This window comes from Mustela lutreola, chromosome 8 (genome assembly GCF_030435805.1).
Source record: "Mustela lutreola isolate mMusLut2 chromosome 8, mMusLut2.pri, whole genome shotgun sequence".
Taxonomy (NCBI): domain Eukaryota; kingdom Metazoa; phylum Chordata; class Mammalia; order Carnivora; family Mustelidae; genus Mustela; species Mustela lutreola.
In genome coordinates this window covers 84677895-84700903 of record NC_081297.1, presented here as the reverse complement: position 1 = coordinate 84700903, position 23009 = coordinate 84677895, and the positions used below count along the sequence as shown (strand labels likewise).

Here is a 23009-nt window from a genome sequence, read left to right as displayed (position 1 = left end):
GTTAATATTTTATTTTTGACATTTAAGTACTTAACCAATCTGCAATTTAACTTTTGTATACAGCAGGTGCAGAGATTCTATTTTTCTTTTGAAAATTTCATTTATTAAATAGTAACTTCTTTCCTCATTAATCTGATATGCCATCTTTACCATATACCAAAGCTCCTCAAATGTGTGGACTGGTTTCTGGCTGTAGGATTATTTCAGTAGACATAAAGTCTTTATGATATTGAGCCATTTGCCCATAAACATGGTCTATCTTATGACTCAAATTAGAATGAGTCTTTTCTTAATGCCTATTAATAGAGTGTTAAAATTTTCCCTAAAGAAGTCTTACATCTCTCCTGCTATATTATTGCTAATGATATCCTACAATACCATTTAATGTCTTCTTTTAAAGTATGTTTACCAGCTGTTTGTCACTATTTTATAACAACACAATTAACTTCCGTATATTAGTCTATCTATATATGGCTATTCATCTTTGCCAAACTCTTCTATCTAATAATTTACCTATATTCTTTTGATTTTATATGTAAATGATCATATTGCCTCCAGATAATACTTTTATTTCTTCCTTTCCAATTCTAATACCTCTAATTCCTTTTTTTTTTCCTTAAAGCATTGATAATGTCCTCCAATACAATGCTAAGTACAGGAAGCAATACAGTGATTATATTTTCCAAAGATGGTAACAAAAATATCTCCCAACTCACATATTCTTCTAAGACTGTATCACCGATACTTCTCCCAATGATGTGTAGAGTCTCTGTCCTCTTCCCTTGAATCTCTGTAGATCATTATATAACTTCCACAACCAATACACCACACCAGAATTAACACTGTATAACTTCCCCATATAGGTCATAAAACTGCACTGCATTTCTCCCTTGTGCTCTAGTACTCCTTGCTCTTAAACCCAGTTGCCATGATGTGAAAAAGGCCAAACACACCATTTGGAGAGACCACTTAGAGAAGCCACATGTAAATTTTCCAAATTATTGCCTAATTTAGTTCCCAGACTACCAACTAAAATCAAATCACCAGATAGATGAACATACTTCCAGATGATTCCAGCCCCTAGCCATCAAGTCTAATGCTGAAGTCATACTACTGACTAGGGTGGACTAGTAACAAACCTTCTTATTCTGCACTGTACAAGTTTCTTTCAGAATCTATTAGTTGTTTTGTCCTTAAGTTTGAGATGATTTCTTATGTAACAGTGATAACTACAATGGGGGTTATAACAGCCATGCCTACATCATTCCTGTTTTTAAAGGAAATGTTTTTAATATTTCCCCACTTTATTTTTTTTTTTTTTTAAAGATTTTATTTATTTATTTGACAGAGAGAAATCACAAGTAGTCGGAGAAGCAGGCAGAGAGAGAGAGAGGGAAGCAGGCTCTCTGCTGAGCAGAGAGCCCGATGCGGGACTCGATCCCAGGACCCTGAGATCATGACCTGAGCCGAAGGCAGCGGCTTAACCCACTGAGCCACCCAGGCGCCCAATATTTCCCCACTTTAAAAGATATCTGCTAATGACTGTTTTTCTTAATTGTCCCAACATATTAAAGAATTTTCCTCTTTTCCTAATTATTAAGCATTCTTACCATGAATTTACATTGATTATTAAATGCTTTTTTGTATTTATTAAAATTATCATGATTTTTCTCTTTTAATCTATTAATGTCATCATTTACATTCATGGATCATATAATAGTAAAACATTCTTGTACACCTGAAATAAACCAAATGTGGTAAAAGTGTATGCCTTCTTTCATAAAGTTGGTTTCAATGGGTTATTACCTTACTTGAGATTTCTACATCTACATTCATGAGGGACATATATCTGTAATTTTCATTTCTCGTAATGTCTTCATCTGTTTTAGGTGTATCATGGTTATGTGGGGCTTTCAGAACTAGCTGGTACAACATCCCTCCTTTTCTATTAATTAAAAGACATTGCAATAGACTGGAATAATCTATTCCTTAAAATTTTGGTAGAAATTTGCTTAGCAAACATCTGGGCTGTTGCTTTCTTTGTGGGACGATTCAATTTCTTATAATTATAGGATGATTCAGACTTTTAATTTCTCCCTCAATTTTTGTAAGTAATATTTTTCTAGAAATGTGACTATTCTGTTTTAAAAAATAGTTGGCACAGAGTTGCTAACAGTATTGTCATTATCTTTTTTATTGTGGTAAACATAACATTTATTATCTTAACCATTAAGTGTACAGTTCAGTGGTATTAAGTACATTCATACTGCTGTGCAATCATCACTATCCATCTTCAGAACTCTTTTCATCTCACAAAACTGAAACTCTAAACCATTAAACAAATCCCCATTCCCCTCTCCTCCGGTCCCTGACAGCCATTCCTCTACTTTGCCTCTATAGATTTGACTCCTCTAAGTGTATCACATAAGTGGAATAATACAGTATTTGCCTTTTTTTGACTGCTTATTTCACATAGCATCACGACCTCAAAGTTTTTCTGTTTTGTTGCACATGTCAGAAATTCCTTTTTTTTTTTTCTTAAGAGGAAGAGAGAGAGAGAGCAAGCGTGAGAGCGCATGTGGGGGAGGTGAGGGTAGAGGGAGAAGGAGAGAGAATCTTAAGCACGCTACACAACCACCCTAGAGCACAATACAAAACTCGATCTCACAAACCTGAGATCATGACCTGAGCTGAAATCAAAACTCAGACATTTAACCAACCAGACACTCTGTTACTACTTTCTTTTTAAGGCTGAATAGTCTATTGAATACCACAATTTGCTTACCCATTCATCTTTCTATAGGTATTTGGATTGCTTTCAGGTTTTACTTATCATGAAAAGTATTGCTATTAGTATTAGTGTACAAATATCTCTTCAAGAACCTGTTTTTCATTCTTTTGGGTATATCCCCTGAAGAGGAATTGCTGGATCATCTGGCAATTCTAGTTTTACTATTGAGGAACTACTATACTGTTTTACACAATAGCTGTGCCATTTTGCATTCCCAGTAACAGCACACAAGGGTTCCAATTTCTATACATCCTCATCAACACTTGGTATTTTTTTTTCAATAATAGCTATCTTATTGAATATGAGGTAGTACCTCGTTGTTTTGATTTTCATTAATAGTTAATGATGTTGACCTTATTTTCATATGCTCATTTGTGTATCTTCTTTGAAAAAAATTTTTGAAAAATTTCTATTTGAAATTCTTCTTTGAATTTCTTTGAAATTCTTTGAAAAATTTTCTTTGAAAATTTGAAAAAACTTTTTGAAAAAATTTCTTTGAAAAAATTTCTATTCAAGTTCTTTACCAATTTTTTAATCTGCTGGTTTGTTTTCAGCTGTTGCATTTTAGGAGTTCTGTATATATTCTGGATTTTAATCCTTTATTTGCAAATAGTTCCTCCCATTTTGTGGGTTATCTTTGATAGTTTATATCCTTCATGTACGAACTTTTTCCATCAAGACTAATTTGTCTATTTTTTTTTCTTTCATTGCCTGTGCTTTTAGAGTCACATCCAAGATACCATAGTTAAATCTAATGTCAAAGTTTTGCTCAATGTTTTCTTTTAAAAGTTTTATAGTTTTAGATCTCATTTGGATCATTAAGAATTATTTTTTGTATACGGTATTAGTAAAGAGTCCAACTTCATTCTGCTGCATGTGGATATCAACTTTTTCCAGCACTATTTGTTGAAAATACTATCTTTTGCTCATCCAATGGCCTTGGCACCCCTACCAAAAAATCACTTCACCAAATATGAAAGGGTTTATTTCTGGGTTCTCCCTTCTAGTTCATGAATCGACACATGTCTTTCTGCCAATACCACACTGTTTTGATTGCTTAGTTTGTAGTAAGTTTTAAAATTAGAAAGTGTTTGTCATCTAGCTTTGTTCTTTTTTCCAGGTCCATTTTGGCTATTCAAGGTCCCTCAAGATTCCATATGAATTTTAGGATGGGTTTTTATATTCTGAAAAAAAAATCATTGTGATTTTGATGGGGATTGCATTAAATGCAGATCACTTAGGTTAGTATTGAAATCTTAACAATCTTAAGTCTTACAATCCATGGACATGGGATTCCTTTCCATTTATTTATGTCATCTTTCTTTCAGGAATGTTTTATAGTTTTCATCGTACAAGTCTTTCACCTCCTTAGTTAACCCCTGAGTATTTTATTCTTTTTTATGCTACTATAAATGGAATTGTTTTCTTAATTTCCTTTTCAGATTGTTCATTGTTACTATATAGAAAGGCAACTGGTTTTGTGTGTTGACTCTGTATCCAGCTACTTAGCTAAATTTATTTATTAATTCCAACAGTTTTTTGTGTGTAATTTCAGGATTTTCTAAGTTTCATTATCATCAGTGAACTGAAACTACTGGGTATAGCAGTCTACAAATGTCACTAGGTCACGCTGATTGAAGTGCTGTTCAGGGCACCTGGGGGACTCACTCAGCTAAGCATCTGACTCCTGGTTCAGTTCAGGTCATGATCTCAGAGTTGTGAGATCAAGCCCTGCATAGGGCTCCACACTGAGCATGGAACCTGCTTAAGATTCTCTCCCTCCCCCTCTGCCCCTCCCACCAAAAAGAGTACTGTTCACCATTGTGAATATGCCTTTTTGTCCTCACAGTCACTTTTTCCTTCATATATTTTGAAGCTCTGTTATTAGGTGCATATATATTTAAGATTTAAGGTTTAAAGGAAACTCTATGCAGATTCCTGAAGTTAGTTCCCTGCAACTCCCTCTCCAATACCCTGTCTGCAAATTTCAAATGCCTCATGATTCCCTAAACTCCAATCCCTGTTTCCACTACCCATCAAAATCACAATTCCCTAGCTAGTTTCCAATTCCTTAGGTCAGGGAAAGTGTACTCAGGTAAAAAGCTAGGGAGAATATGAAGTTAACTTACTGTTTTGTTTTCTATTTCTCAAGGATCACAGTCCTGTGCTGTATCTTATTGAATGCTTGAAAATAGTTGTTTCATATATCTTGTCCAGTATCATAGTCATTTATAACAAGATGGTAATCTAAACTGTATTATTCCATCATAGCCAAATCTAGAAGGTTCTTGGTTTACTTTTTTATTTCTATTGTTCAGTCCATTTTCCTATTTTTTAGTCTATTTTCCTATTAAGTTAAATTATAACAATATGTATTTGGCCTGTGTATGTACACACACACACACACACACACACAGATACATATGCATACAAAGAGAGACAAAGAATATTTTTTTTTAAATGTGGTAAAATGTTAAAATTAGGGAAATCTGGATGAAGAATATACAGGAATTATTTGGACTGCATATAACTTTTCCATACAGCTTCAAGTATTTCAAAAAACAAACAAACAAAAAAAGAAATACAATGCCATGTGAAAAGGTACAGACTGGGAGAAAATATCTACAAACCACATATCTGCTGACAAAGGACTCAGGTCCATATAATGAACTCTCAAAACTCAATTGTTAAAAAAAAAATCCAAACAACCTAATTAGAAAATGGATAATATAGATAAACATTCCACCAAAGAGGATATACAAAGAGAAATAACAACTAAGCAAATTAAAAAACATTCAACATTTCACTAGGTATTAGCATAATGCAAATTAAGAAAACCATGAGATATTGCTATACAACTATTACAACAGCTAATATAAAAAGCAGTGAGAGGGGAAAAAAAAAAAAAGGAGTGAGAGGCACCTACATGAGTCAGTTGGTTAAGTATCTGACTCTTGATCTCAGTTTAGGTCTTGATCTCAGCGTCTTGAGATCAAGCTCTGTGTTGGGCTCCACACTGGGAGCTCCCCACCCTACAAAAAAGAAAAAGAAAAAAAAAAGCAGTGACAATACCAAATGTTGGCAAGAATACAGAGAAACTGGATCTTTCAAACAATGATGGCACAAATGTACAATGGTACAGGTAACTCTGGAAAATATATTTGTTAGTTACTTTAAAAACTGAACATATACTTACCACAAGATCTAGGAATAAGATCTTCTGGGCAGTTTTCCCAAAGAAAGGAAAACTTATATATCCACAGAAAAATCTGTACATGACTGGACACGGCTTTATTTTTAATATCCAAAAACTGGAAACAATAAAAATGCCCTAAAATAAGTAGATATTAAACAAACTGTGCCACATCCACACCACTGAAGCATTAGCATTAAAAGGAGAAAAAAAGAGCACTACTGAAACAACTAGTTGAATGGATGTCAAGGGCATCCTTGACATGAGTAAAAAGAAAAAAAAATTAAAAAGCTAAACTAAAAAGGTCACATGTGGTATGATTCCATTTATATAACATTGTCAGAATAACAAAATTATAAATATGGAGAAGAAATGAATGGTGTCTAGAGGTTAGGGGGTGGAGGGGAGGGAGTAGGACTGACTATAAAAGGGTAGCACAAGGGAGATCCTACTGATGATGGAACAGTTCTCTATTTTGATGAGGGAATGGTGATACGAATCTACAGGTGGGATAAAATGACACAGAATTATAGACACACATTCTGTGACTCTCAGTTTTCCTGTTTATATTACCCTGTACTTGCATAAAATATAACCATTTGGGAACTGGAGGAAAAGTAAGCAGAACTTCTCTGTTAATAAATCTACAATTATTTCAAAATAAAGTTTTTCTTTTATTTCTACATATATTCAAAAAGTTAAAGTATGAACTTTGTTAAAATAAAATTTAAATGTGTCCTTTTTAAAATGTTTTGACTTATACTGCATTTTACCTTTGAATTGGTTTGCCAATTTTATCATGTATCTGCCTTACTTTCATACCGTATTAATTCTGAATGTTTTAAAAACATTAACATCAATGACCTGAAGAAAAAGAGGTATGTCCATTTTGTAGCGTCAGTACAACTTATCTCAGTCTTTTTTACAAACAGTGCCACAAATTATTAGACAAGCAAGCAAAAAAAGAAAAAGAAAAAAAAAACAAAGAAGTCAAGAGACAAATCAACAAAACTAGGCCAAGAGATGATCCAAATGATAGGAACATTAAAAAAAAAAAGAAAGAAAGAAAGAAAAATTAACTGTGGTTAATGTAAGAGTATAATGTAAAGGTAGAAAACATGCAAAAGTAGATATCAACAGATATATGGAAACCATCAAAAATAAAAGTAAAATGGAAATGCTGATAATGAAAACCACAGTACCAGAGAAGAAACTTCCTTTTGGACTTATCAAACTGCACAGAGTAGAAGAAAAAAATCAGTAAACTTAAAAATAAATCAAAAGACTACCTAAATTTAAATACATACAAACAGACCCTGAGGAAAAGAAAAAAAAAACTATGGCTGGTCATGAGCTACAAAACAGTATCAGAGGGTCTATAATATTTGTAATTAAAATCTTAGAAAGAGAAGCCAAAGAGAATGAGACAAAAAAATATCTGAAAAGATGATGGCTGAAAAATTTTCAAAATCAGTTAAAGACAACAAACACAAATCAAGAAAATTCAGACCACCAATGTCAGATAAATACAAAGGGCACAAACTCTCATAAAACCTAAGGTGAGGTAAGCTACACTACAAACACCTAAAAACAATAAAGCATATGAGAGATTTGGAAAGATCTCTCAAAATAAGATGAAGGAGGAAGAGCAAATTCTATTTCTTTTTCTGCTCTTTATTCCTCATACCTTCATTCAGATTCAAAGAGTTTGTAAAGATTTCAATCATCACATAATAATATACAATGCCTAAGCTATTAATAGAATTGGCTGTCTGAATCTATAACAATACTGTGACTTAAAGAAAGGATGAAACTATCCTAATTACTTCCAAAGACCCAAAGTTTTTCTCGTAGTAAGAAATAATGGTACATGAAACCAAAGATTTCTCATTAATAAATCAAGAAAAACTTTAACTTTTGGAGTGAGATATTGATTTAAAAAATGCCCAGTCAGTTCCAAATTTAAACAGCCTGCAAATGCCTAAAGACTAATTTTTAAATGTTTAATCACAAACAAAATCTATATACATTAATTTTTAATGAGTATTTAAGTTGGATTTATAGCATTTAAGCCATATTTTTCTCCAGAATTTGTCAGAACAATATAAAAACAATTCATTATACTCTCCCCTATAGTATTTTCATTTTATCCTATTCCATCCCAGTACTTAAATACATACATATATATTTAAATTATACATGAGACTATAAATTATTTTTTCATATATTACATCATAAATACAGTTCACTCATTAATGGCTTAATAATTACACTCTTCATAACTGTATTAATATCTGCATAATATTCCATCAACATAACAATTTAACCATTCTCCTTTCCAAAAGAATATAATAATTAATACCACTACATGCAATTTTTAAAATTCTTTCATATATATAAATACATAAATGCATGATTTTAACTTTAATGCATAGATATGATCATACTACCATGAAACTTGTTTTTAATTCTTCTTACTTTGCAGACATGATTCCCAACCTCACATACCTCTCCCTTCCTCCTACCCCCCATGTTAGCTCCACCCATCACCCACCCAAATGGTCCAAGTTAACAACCTACTATGTACCTAATCATATCTCTATTCTCATATAACATATGTACTCTCATTTTCACATCTACATATATAACGGTACTGTCACTACATTTTTTAATATAAAATATCATGCATTTTTTCAACCTTATTTTTCTCACTTAATAATATCCAAATTCCGGGGCGCCTGGGTGGCTCAGTGGGTTAAGCCTCTGCCTTCGGCTCAGGTCATGATCTCGGGGTCCTGGGATCAAGCCCCGCATTGGGCTCTCTGCTTAGCAGGGAGCCTGCTTCCTCCTCTCTCTCTACCTGCTTCTCTGCCTACCTGTTATCTCTCTGTCAAATAAATAAATAAAACCTTTAAAAAAAAATCCAAATTCCCCACAAATAATATCCAAATGGAAATCCCTCGTGTATCTGTTTCCCTCTTACTGTTACTAAGCTTTCATCCTGTAGATGCATAATAGATACATACTTATTCAACCATTCCTCCACTGACAGGCATATACTTCGTTTCCAAATTTTTGACAATACAAATGCTTGTACAGAAACCTATAGGTATGTAGGTATGTTTCTATGGGCCAGATTTTTTTTAAATGCGATTGCTACATCAATCAGTATATAGGTGTGTCTTTGTTTTTGTTTTTAATTTTAACCAGTGTCAGATATTCTTCCAAAAAGGCTCCATTAAACCACATTTCTACCAGCAAAGTACAAAAATAACTTTTCCTTTAGGTCTTTGCCAGCAAAAAATTACTGTTGGTCCTTTCCTTTTTCTTTCTTCCCCCACCCCCGCTACCCCCTGGAAATAAACGGCAGGATCTGAAAGAGGCAATTTGATAGACACAGTAATATTATATCTGTACTTTAATTTGCCTTCTTCTATTCATGAGTTTCAACATCTTTGTACATGTTTTTGCCCACTTGAATTTGCTTCCTCATACCTTTTGCTTACGGCTCTTAAATTGCTTCCTATATGCTCCCTTTTTGTCAATATCTAAGTTGTTATTTCAAATAACAGATCAACTTCGGCCGTCCTCTGAATTGCAAATGTCTTCACCAAACCCACTGTTTATATAGTGTATTTTTTCATTCAGAAGTTAGGTTTCATACAAATATATCTTTTTGTAGGTTTACAGTGGTGGTAAAGGTCTCCTTCACCGCAAGAATGCACATGTCCTCTCCTACATTTAAAGAATTTTTACTAAGTCCTTCCATGTGGAATTTATTTTTGTATATCATGTAAGATAAAGATCCAACTTTATTTATCCCAAATGGATAGCCAAATATGCCAGAACTATTTGCTAAATAATACATACACATTAACCTGAACTGAATTTTCATATATAACCTTCTTGTATGTATAGTGATCTATTTCAAGATCCTCTACTTTGCTTCCCCTACTTAATTAATTTCAAAGATTTTTTTGTTATTATTCATTAAATATCCTTCTCTTGGCCATTATCATATCCCCAGCAGCAAGTCCAATGGCTGACATACTGTAAATGCTCAATAATTATTTCCTATATGAGTGAATAAACCTAGGATAGAGTAATCACATTATAAAACCCTTAACTAAATCATATCTGCAAAAACCTTTTTCCAAATAAGGTAACATTTACAGATTCCAGGGATTAGGAACTGTTACCTTTGGAGGACATTTTTCTGCCTACCACAATGTAAAAAAAAATACATATATATATACATGTAACATATGTATATATAATGCATATATATACATGTGTTTTATATATATATAAACAAACTGGAAGAGACTAGCATAACTATTACATATTACTCAGAGTTACAGGAAAAATCAAAGAAAATAAGTCAATCACTAATAACACAGTAATACACAAATAAATACACAAATAAAACTACAAATAAATACACAAAAAGAACTACTAATTTTCAATTCATTATAAAATTCCACAGTTATATATACTTTTACCTACTGTTTTTCTATTAAAGTCTTCAGAAACCATACCTACTATATTCAAATGAAAGTGACTAAAGGGAGATAAATGTTCAGTTTTGTAAAAGAAGTGCAGCTGTGAATAATTTTCTAGTAAAATGTATCATCAGGGACGCCTGAGTGGCTCAGTCAGTTAAGCATCTGCCTTTGGCTCAGGTCATGATCCCATAGTCCTGGGATGGAGTCGCTTACAGGGCTCCCTGCTCAGCGGGGAGTCTGCTGGTCCCCCTGCTTGTGGTCCGTCTCTCTCTCTGACAAATAAATAAATGAAATATTTTTAAAAAATTAAATGTATCGGGACGCCTGGGTGGCTCAGTTGGTTAAGTGGCTGCCTTCAGCTCGGGTCATGATTCCGGGTCTTGGGATCAAGCCCCGCATCGGACTCCCTGCTTGGCAGAGTCTGCTCTCTCTCTCCCTCTGCCTGCCGCTCTGGTTACTTGTGCTCTCTCTCTCTTTCTTTCTCAAATAAATAAATAAAATCTTAAAAAAATAAAATGTATCATCATTATTATACTTACACAAAAATAAAAAGTATTAAGTATTGAAAACTACTTAACTGCAAAAACATTATACATATTATATACCTACATTATACATGAAAGTGTATTTTTCAACAAACTGGGGAAAAATCATTCTATAATGCAAGTAAGTCCTAACCATTTCCATAAATCAGATTTTCACATTTTATGTGGTCCTAAATTGGGGCTCACCTGTATTTTATAGGTTTTAAAGATACTCTAGTTACTAAGAACGGTTTTCATATTTCACCACATGGCCAATTTTAAGGTAACAGGGACTACACATCATTTTACATAATCTGAGCCATGTTTTAATATAGTATATAAACTTTCATGTGAACTGTTTTGAGTACAGCAGTCTCAGTTTTTTGGTTTTTCTACTTCATATGAAAAAATCATACTTCAAGATAAAAATAGTAGATATTAAAATAATTTATAAAATAAAATAATTCAAGCCAAGAAAGATTAAATGGAAGAGAGAAAAGGCAAATTATAATACAACAGTGACATTAAGCTCATAAATATAATTTTATCCTGCTATTAAGAATATCTATATTATATATAAAAGAACAAAGCTGAATAGTAATACTCTTCCACAGAAAATTACCTCTACCTAATACATATTCATATAAAATAAGGGAACTATGTTAATGACTACCAAAAATTATTTATTTCTATGCATTATGTAATAAAACAAAAGTACATAAGAAATTTAATGAGTAATTACTAATAACAATGCTATACAAGTCACTGGGAATAACCAGCCTTTAACTAAAGAGAGGAATCACGTAAAATTATAGTGGATTTAACATGTGAAAGTAATTCCTTTGGGCACCATCAGAAAAGCAGGTAACAGCATCAAACAATCACAAGGAAAGGAAGAGTATTTCCATTTCTGCTTTATTCAAAAAATAATTCAACACCTTAGTTACATTCATTTCATACAGATTAAATAGAATTTCTTTGATATAGTCAGTCTCAGATCTAACAAAACAACACTCTAATGTTGGCTGATCTTAATAAAAGTGGTATTACTTCCAAGAGCAAAGCATGGCAAAACCTAGTGAAAGAAGGTATTTCTAATGATCATTTTAGATATTCTTCCCTGCGTCTTCACAGGACATCAAAAAAGATCACAGTGTGTCATTGAAAGAAATGACCTGGAAGATCTGATTTTCCTTTATCATTAGTAATAATAAAGGATACTGTATTTATTTATTTATTTATAAAGATTTAGTTATTTGACAGAGAGAGAAATCATAAGCAGGCAGAAAGGCAGGCAGAGAGAAGGGAAGAAGCAGACTCCCCGCCAAGCAAAGAGCCCAATGCAGGGCTTAATCCCAGGACCCTAGGATCATGACCTGAGCCAAAGGCAGAGGCTTAACCCACTGAGCCACCCAGGCATCCCAGGACACTGTATTTAAAATCAGTGGTAAATTTTACCGATCTTGGGACGCCTGGGTGGGTCAGTTGGTTAAGCGGCTGCCTTCGGCTCGGGTCATGATCCTAGCATCCTGGGATCGAGTCCCACATCGGGCTCCTTGCTTGGTGGGGAGCCTGCTTCTCCCTCTGCCTTTGCCTACCACTCTGTCTGCCTGTGCTGGCATGCTCTCTTTCTCTCTCTCTCTCTCTCTCTGACAAATAAATAAATAAAATATTTTTTTTTAAGATTTTATTTATTTATTTGACAGATAGCAATCACAAGTAGGCAGAGAGGCAGGCAGAGAGAGAGGAGGAAGCAGGCTCCCTGCTGAGCAGAGAGCCCGATGTGGGGCTCGATCCCAGGACCTTGAGATCATGACCTGAGCTGAAGGCAGAGGCTTTAACCCACTGAGCCACCCAGGTGCCCCTAAATAAAATATTTAAAAAAAAAATTTTTACCTATCTATATACTATATACATAAATGACACTACTTCGAGTATAAGTAACAAAGAAGAAAGAAGTTACTTGCAAATTATTTAATTCATTTGAAAATGACCTACTCCACTTAAAACCAAATCACACTGTTGTCTAAAATGTCGGTTACCAAGCTACCAAACGGAATTTGCAGCCTGCCAAAAGATTAAAATTCAATTTCATCTATATGTTACTGAATTTTGTTCTTCTCTCTTTTTTTTTTTAAATGCTCTGAGAGACTGAAACTCAAACCTACTGGTAAAACAGGCACTGAACTGATAAATTAGAACTGTCCAGCAGCCATTACTATAATGATGTTGCTGCCAGCATTCTATCCTTCACCAGTTTAACTCTCCAGATGTTTCATATTCATTTACAATTTGAATCAGTTAAATACAGACCCATGTGTTCTTCCAGAGACTGCAATGTTGACATCCACCAGAAATATTCTCGGGCTTTTAAAAATAAAAATGTCATCAATTGTATAGACCATTTAAACCTGTGTCAGATTAAAAATGGCCACAAAATCTTTGGCATTCATCCTATAGAGAAGTGGAATCTATGCCTCCATGATGGCTTTGACCAGTAGTATGTGGCAGAAACGACACTGTACCATTTTCCAGGCTCAGACCTGATGGCTTCAACTTACCGTCCTTTGGAAAACTTGCTCTGGATGATGCCACTCTCCACAGAAGAAATTTGACTATCCTGAGACTCCTATGTTGCAAGGGAACTCAAAATAGCCATGTGGAGCAACCACATGAAGAGAAAATACTTAATGAATCTCCCACTCTTCCAGTAATTGTAGCCTCAGTGCTAGATGACCACAACAATATATAACCAGCAAAATCCTTCCCAAATTCCCGACCCACAAAATTGTGAATGAAATAAAATGGTTGTTTAATCCTTTAAGATTTGGGGTTGTTTGCTGCACAACAACAGATAACTCAAACAAAACCTATGATTTCATTTTATGTACAAATAAACTCACCATGACAATAGGGAAGACAGCAGACTGCTTGTACGATAATGAAAGTTTTAAAAACTTTTAAATTATAATTTAGTATCTACAGTACAAGTTTCTCTTGTCTTCCATTAAATAACCCATAAGTTAATCATTAAATAAACCTGTACTCCCCATTACTTTTGATTTTTACTGTGTTAAAGAAAGTGTTAAGGCTACTAAGTAAGACATACCCTGCAACTATGCTACCACAGGTTGACCATACACTACTGAGAATCAGTTGTTTTGTTCTTAACATATTTATCCCAGTTTATTTGTTAATATTATTATATAATGTGATTAAATATTTTAAAAATCTTTAAGAATTGAAGTCACTGTTTCCATGAGTAAGTTGAATATTTCATAACAATCCGATAAATTCTAGTTGCTTTTAAAAACACATTTTCAAGAAGCAAGACTATAAAAATTTGGTACAGTAACCACTGGGACTATTTTCAACTGTCTCACTATACTAAAGGAAAATCAAACTAGATATTAAAGACAATGGTTAAAGGTGTGATTTTAAAAAGGCCATGATGAATTCCACTCAGCAGACGTATGCTCACAGGAAAGATATGGACTTAATATCAGAAGACTGGACTATAAATATAAACTATGTTTTAAGGTATGTACATACCATTTTTATGACTAACCATTCTCACCCAAAAAAAAAAAAAGAATTTTTTTAAAGATTTTATTTATTTGAGAGAGAGAGACTGTGAGAGAGAGAAAAAGAGCAAGAGAATGGGGAGGAGCAGAGGGAGAAGCAGGCTCCCTGCTGAGCAGGGAGGCCGACATGGAGCTCGATCAAGAGACTCCAGGATCATGACCTGAGCTGCAGGCAGATGCTTAACCTACTGAGCCACCCCAAAAAATATTCTTATAAACAATATCCAATTGAGTTGATTAAGGAGTTTGTGCTATAACCTCTTTTCAGAAAATGTCTTTTAAATTAAGAAATAAGGATGAAGTCTCAGTTTTGCAAGATGAAGAGATCTGTGGATGGATGGTGGTGATGGTTAACACAATGTGGTTATACTTAATACCACTACATTGTGGTGTATAAACAATGAATCTTGGAACACTGAAAAAATTTTTTTTAATTTTTTAAAAAATTAAAAATATATATATATATAAAATAAATAATTTTTAAAAACCACTGACTTGTACACTTTAAAATGGTGAAGACGGTAAATTGCATGTGTCATACTGAAGTGAACTGACTTAGTAATAATAAAAAAAAATCAAAAACATTATGCTGGGCAGCCTAAGCCACTCACAAAGAGTGCATAATGTGTAATTCCATTTGTAGGAAGATCAAGAACAGGTAAAACTAATCTATGTAAAAGAAATCAGAAGAGTGAATCAGGGGATGAGGTAAATGGTGTAGAGAAAGAGAGTACAAGGGGACCTGAAGAACTTTCTGGGGAAATGGAAATGTTTTAGATCTTAATTAGAGTATATAGTAGAAAGAGAACACAACAAATTATATGCCTCCTATGGGTACATTTCACAATATATGTAAATTACACGTTAGTTTTTTATTTTTTTTTTTTTTAAAGATTTTATTTATTTATTTGACAGACAGAGATCACAAGTAGGCAGAGAGGCAGGCAGAGAGAGAAAGAGAGAGAGAGAGAGGGAAGCAGGCTCCCTGCTGAGCAAAGAGCCCGATGCGGGGCTCGATCCCAGGACCCTGAGATCATGACCTGAGCCGAAGGCAGCGGCTTAACTCACTGAGCCACCCAGGTGCCCCATACACGTTAGTTTTTTAAACGGGAGAGCAACAAATGAAAACTGAAGAATTTAGTCTAGAAATTAATTGATGAAAACTATCCCCTGAAAACAACATATGTAATGGCATTTTTTAACCATCACACAGAGCAGCTTATTGAAAGGTAAATTCCTAGCTGGTAACAGGCCATGCTACAATTTCTGACTAGTCAATCATAAGGGTTTTAAAGGTAAATAAAACATCACCATTCTTGATTACTTAAACTAAAACAAGGTATCTAAAAGGACTATAAGATTTAGCTTCCCTCAGATTAGCCCTGTTTTTCCATCTGACTAATGCCCCAGCCCCTCCAATTCAAGTCAATTCAATTTAATTCAACAAACCCACTTACTCTGTATAAATTATGTGAGAAGCTAAGAGTAACACAAAGATGATTATAAAGTAACTTCAATCCTCAAGGCATTTATAATCAAGTAGATGGCACTGCACAAGTAGGTGACAGCTACAAGAAAAGACTTCATAGTACCTGCAGTATTCTGACTGTAACCCTATTGAATTCAAACCACTATTTTGAAAGGTGAGTTTTGTTTTTTTTTAAGGAAAGTCAAAAGAGCAGTAAGTGGCTCAAGTAGACTTATCCCCCATTCTTCCCTTTTTACCAATGAAGAGAAAATTTCATAGATAGCTCTGTGCTTCCAAGAAATTTGAGAATGCAAACACAGTTCTTGTAGACTCTACAAGTAAAAGATAGAAAATTCATGGTTATAATTCTATGAGTAGATGAGTAAATGCTTCACCATATTTCTACTAAGGATATCCACTTTGACAAACCATTGACCATCAATGTTCCTGGCAATATATGGACAATCAGATTTTAGACTTTTCTAGAGTGAATTATTCTACTATAAAAACTAAAACTCTAAAATTAGAATTATGAAGTGAGAGAAAACATCACAATTTGAATTCTACTTACACAAAACCACATGATTTTCAATGCCAAGCTCTTAATTTACAGCTGGGAAAATCACCATTGAAGATAACTGAGCCTAGATCAGATTCACTCAACATAAAACCAGATATAGACCTCAAATTACTTGTGACATCCCCAGCCACTCATATAAATAAGAATAATGCAAGTTGAAAGACAATAAATTTACCTAGACCTTTCTAAACTGGCCCCCCTAATGTTACACAATGTACTTCTCCTAAAATCCTCAAGTAAATTAGAAGGAAGAAAATATACATATCTTCGTTTAAGTACAATTAAAAATCTAAAATTACTAATTTCAATTCTTCTAGGATAATTCCTTGGAACAAAGCAAGATATTCTAGATCTTGAAATACACCTGTCATTTTAAAAACAAAAAGAAAAACCCACTGGACTCAGGATACCAACTCTTGGCACATCATCTCAGAACTCTTCCCTGAAAACCCTGTGACAAGTAAACAGGAACAAACTGCACAAAGGACGTACAAAGATATTTCCTTAGTTGTTTGCTTAATCACCTACTGATTTTCCCACAAGTTAATAAAAACCAAAGTAACTCAACAGGAATCTGTCTACAAGTATAAAATCACTTTACATTATTTGGCTTCAAAAGTTTGTACCCTATGGAAAATCCATTCGAAATTTTACCTGGCATGTACATACTAAAATATTTTGTTTGTCATTTGAAGCCATACCAGATTCCAACCCAAGAGACAAGATTTCCAGTTTACTTTTCACAACCCACATGTTCAAAACCCAAAATTACAACGTTAAAAAAAAGTATTGTTAAAATTCTGTAATAGTAGTAGAGCCAGTTAGTCACCATATGGTCACTATTTGGGGGGTATTTTTTGAGGCTTATAATATCCATAATATATAGCATTTCAATATCTAAATTAAGTACTCAAACATATTAAGCTAACCTTGGAAATCTAATGTAAAAGTTCTTTCTAGGTTAGGAATAGAACCTAAATTAGCTCAAATACTATAAATTAAATAATATAATAACATGATTTCTTAAAAAGAACAGAAAATGGTGATGATTAGCTCTCATGGTGGGAATATTTAAGTTGAATACTGAGGGATATGTAGAAGCCAGTTTTCCTATTAGTCAAGAAAGATGAAAAACATTCCTGACAAAAGAACATGTGAGAAGGGACAGGTATAAAAAAACAAAAAACAAAAGAAAACAAAAAATGTAGTATGGCAACCCAGAAAGTATAACAAATAGTGTGAAATTGTTGGATGATGCAGTAAATATGGCAGGAGAATAAGCACAAATGAAGCTGCTGGTTAAGTGGCCAAGAGCCAAATTGTGAAAGGCCATTCCACAGAGACTAAAAGAGGTCACAGAATAATAAAAATAACTTTCTTTTACAATGTACTAATTTGTACCAGACACATACCTAAACTCTTTAGATACATTATCACTTTTAATCCTCAGAAGATCCCTATCATTACCTCCACTTTCTATGAGCAAACAGGCTAGAGAGAAACCATGCAGAAAAATTCCAATTAATTTACACAGATACTCTACCCTCAGAGAACTCCCCACTCCTGAAGTGTGGCCTGCACACACTGATTTTGTTCTGAACACCACAAATGGAAAGAGGAAGAAAGAAGACGAACTGTAAAACAGAGATGCCTGACAAAACACCTCAGCCAAATGACTGAGGTCAATATAGACAATGATTAAGTTATGTTGATAGTATGTACCCTTGATAGGACATGATAAATATGATATTTTACATCTGTGGTCTCTTCTCTAAAACCCCTAACTTCACTCTAAACATAAGAAAAATATCAGGCCAACCCCAACTGCTTGAAAGACAATCTATAAAACTCCTACTCAAATTTGTCAAAGTCCTCAAAAGCAAGTAAAGTTTAAAAACCCATCACAGCCAAGAAGAACTTAAGTACATATAATAACTAAACGTAATATGACATCCTGCCTATATGGGAATCTGGAAAAGAAAAAGGATAATACATAAAAACTATGGAAATCTGAAAAAAAAGTATGTACTTAAGTCAATAATTATGTATAAACTGTGGTTCATTAATTTTAACAACTGCACCATACTAATATATCAATAATGGGGAAAACTACAAGTGGGATATATAAGAACTCTCTACAGACTCACAATTTTTTCCATAAATCTAAAATGATTTTAAACAATAAGCTTTTTTTAATTAGGCCAAGAATATAAAAAACATAGAAAACCATTACTGCTCAAGGGATGAGTCGAAGAAAGTAAGTCAGTAAAAGAAAATTAAAAGAAATGATCATAAATATAAAAAGAAAGAATGATGCCCTAGAAATCATACAGGAAAAGTGTATACGGATGGAAATAGCTATAATAGAAGCCAAAGGAGATAAGAAATGAACAGAAACCACTGGACTTAGGAGGTTACTGGTTAATTCACTTATTACCTACATTTATGTGGACTATTTAATATAGTAATTCTGGTCTAGCAAAATCCTAAAAACACATTTCATGCCAACAGGCTGATGACACAAAAGCTTCACTTTCAAAATCTTGACGACACTACTTCACTTTCATGAAAACCTTCAGTGTGGCCAGAAATGTAAATAACATGAGGTTACAACTTCTGAAATAACTCAGGAATTTCATTCAATTTCTCTTTAAACCCAAATTCATTACTAAAAAGTTTGCAGTGTCCCTTCAGAAGCAAACCCTCACTACTGGACAGGAGAACGCAAAAGGACAAAAACTTAACCACTTTAAAATTCAACTAAAGACAACATTTCTAACCACTAGGCCTAAATGAGAAAGAAGATGAAAAACAAAACACAATGAGAAAGATCGAATTCAAGACAAAAACAAAGGGAAATTGCTATATAGAGTAAGAAAGGAGGGAAATACTCAACCCAAAGTAAAAACAGTATATAGGCCTAGAAAAAATTAAATCTAAATATCTCATGAATGCCTCTGAAAGACTGTTAATTTACACAAAATTGATAGAAATAATTTCCAAAAACAGGTGGGTGTCAAAAACAGGAGAGAAAACCATTACTCTGCCCTTTGGGAACCTCAAATTAATGTATTTTGGCAAACCAGACACAAATCATATGGGATGACTGGATAAAACCTTGTGATTTTAGCCAACTGCATTATGACCTGGAGTTGGTTCTTCTCAAGATTATTAATAATGAAAAATACTTGCACAGGATACGCATGATTGCCAGGAAAAAAAAATAATGCTCTTCTTTCAAAGTTTTTAAAACAACAAACTACCCACAGAAACCACATGGGCACAAAATGAAACAAATCTGGTCAGTGATTCGTGGAGCATTTAAGCACTCCCCAAGTGAAAAACTCAGCTTTAGGCTCTCTTTCTGGGACAAGCAGAGCATCCATGAAAATACCTGACTTGAAGCTACCAAGGAAACAGTACAGACATATCTCTACTGGCCTAAGTTTCAACTGACATAATTTCCTCCAAGAACCTATGGTTTTAGGAGACTACTTACTTGTTTTAAGACATTTCTTTCCCTCATAGTAAGAATCTAGATAAAAACTAAAAACCCTCAAAATTAAAAAAAAAAAAAAAGAAAAGAAAATCTCACTCAAAGTGCTTAACATTGTAAAATTAATGACATAAGTTAACACCTCCTCTGATTGTCAATTTAAATACCAAAACTCCTTACTATTACTAGCAGTACTGATGTGGGAAACACAGGCAGAAGAAAAATTATTAAATTTCCTTACTACCTACAGCCCACTGACAAGTCCTTGAAACAGAGAGTGACATTCCTCTAAGGATTCAGCTGCATCGATGTTACTATTTGCTAAGGACAACAAGTAATCTTAGCTCAACCTCCAAGATCCTCTAAGTCTACTTTAACATTAAAAACTTCTTTGGAAACTTCCTTTATCCCTACCCTCCAAGATACATGTTGGCAATCACCTCCCAAGCATTTGACCCACGATATACATCTGAAGGGTCTCATGACTCACTTTTTATTAGACAGTAACAAATAACTTTTCCCAATAATAGCTAGCCCCCTCAAGGTCCTGGAAACCTTATTCCAAAATTCCTTAGAAACCTAAGCTATTCTAACTTCCTCCCAACTTGAAATTATGTAAGGGGCCTCTCCTCATGACCCCAGTGCAGCTCTTTCTGCCCACAAAAGCATGCATTAAAGCATGTCCCCATGCTTTAATAAAACCACTTTTTTGCATCAAAAACACCTCAAGAATTCTTTCTTAGCAATCAAACTCACAACCTAATGTCTTTTCCTACACCAGTATCATTAATAAATGAGGATTACTTAACTTACCAAATTATATAATAATACCCTAGTGAAATGCTATACCAAAGAAGGAAGTTTCAAAAGAGGAAAGAATAAACATAAAGGGAGAAATCTTGCTCAAGAGACAAGCAAAAGAAGAAAGGAGATAAGGAGCATATAGTTGCACTGGAACACTAGAAGGTTGGGTATGTACATCAAATAGGTCAAGTCTAAGAAAAAAGAAACCAATTGAAAGCAGAGCCAAACATAAGTGAGCACACAACAATAGTAATGTGTCTAAAATGCAAAGGCTACATAAAGACTCATTTATTTACAGAAATAGCAGATAGTAAATATTTCAAAAAAAAATAGAAATTTTATCTTGACAGCATCACAAAAACACCCACCTATTCCTTTAAAAAGTCAAGGAAAAAAATTCTCACCAACACCTGTATTATATTGTCTCTATAAGACATTAAAGGAACACAATGGAAACCTAACAGCATGCAGAGCTATAAGTTTACATCTATCTGCACACATGCCCCACCAGGCTTTCCATTTCCTGACACAGTGCCATTAAAATTGGGGATTTTTCCCCCTCCATTTTGGCTCTATGTGGGGTGCTGACTTTTCCCTTGGATAGGCTAGCAAAGCTCAGCTTGTCAAAGCTTGCATAACCTTGAAGAACACATATAATTTCCAGTAGAAATAAAGAAAGAATGGAAAAATAGAGGAGTTTCCAAAAGAAATAATTTTAAATTGTACATATCTATAGTGCTCGTCCTTTAGAGATGGTGTTACTGCTGGTATTTGTTACACATGCATGAATCCTGAAAAGACCAAAGCAGCAGAGCTATCCAAATGCAGCTGCAGCTATCATATAAACTACTGTTTCAACACAACGAAAAGGATAATAGTGCCAAGGATGGAAAGCTCTGGAACTGTCACCTAGTCAGAAAGAATACAGATCTGGAGAAAGATCAGATTAGACCCATTTCAGAAAATGAACAGGAAAAGCCTTGAACTATATTAAGGATCTCTAATTAACCAAATAGCATAAAATTTGTACACTAAAATTTTTCACATTATGTCAAAATGAGTGTGTTTTCTAAACAGTTGCTAAGTACAATGATCTATTATGGATACAGAACTGAGAAATGTCTGGTTTCTCAAGGTTTACTAAGAGTAGGAAGTATGTGTCTAAAATACAGGAAATTACCAAAAAATACGGTGCATATTCCTAGCGTGTAAATTTTATACAAAGATATAATGACAAGGAGAGACTTTACTTTTTATAAAATACTTTATATAATATAAACTATAATAAAAGATAAAAAGAGTGAACAGAAAAAAATAAAACACACATTTCCTAACTATCACCAGCAGTTTACTTGCAAACATCTTCACAACCATCCACCCCTAAAATATCCATTATCTTCTGTACTGTGGTTACTTCAAAGGAAAAATATGACAAAGGACGAAGGAAAGTTTAAATTAGACTATAAAGATAACATTCTACTTTCAAAAAATGGAGACACAGGCGTCTGATTTACTTTTCCAACTAACACAACTAGAAAACTGAACAAGATATATGAAACAGTGGTTTTCAGATATTAGACCACAGGTAGCACAGGACTGTAACACTTGAAGGAAAGGAAATAAGCAAAGAAAGCATTGTAGTTGCCCAGCTTACAACCTGGAGTCCGCTTACAGGCTACAAGACATAGTGGGGGAACCCAAGCAAAACTGAGTTGAGGAGACTGTTAAAGGTTTGTAAGGCAATTACAACTTCCAGGGCCAAGAACTTAAGAAAACTATACTAAAAATCCCAGAGACAGATAGAAAAGTCTGCCCAAGTCTTGAGATGACTAAAACCCATACACAATGACAGAAAATTACAGAAGACAAGGAAAAGATAAACAAAAATGAGTACAACATCTGGAGCTCACAGAGTGGGCAATGATTTATATTCCTACTAGTCAGACTGGATAAACCCTGTAATACATAGAGAATTCAGCTGAATCCTCGGGAGCACATCTCCTTAGTTGTGGAGTTAAATGAAACCTACAGTAAAGTCTGTTCGGGACTCACACTAACAAATCT

General features: G+C 34.0%; 1 protein-coding gene across 6 annotated transcripts in view; it reads right to left on the bottom strand.

The window, feature by feature from the left end:
* Positions 1–23009, bottom strand: part of CCDC91 (coiled-coil domain containing 91) — a 347143-nt gene that overhangs the window by 298903 nt on the left and 25231 nt on the right. The window contains exon 2 of one of the 6 annotated variants that reach the window (XM_059185849.1): positions 5718–5823. The exons of the other annotated variants lie outside the window; for them this stretch is intronic. The gene's annotated coding sequence lies outside the window, so the exon portion shown is untranslated. The remainder of the gene's footprint in view (positions 1–5717; positions 5824–23009) is intronic. 6 annotated transcript variants of the gene reach the window in all.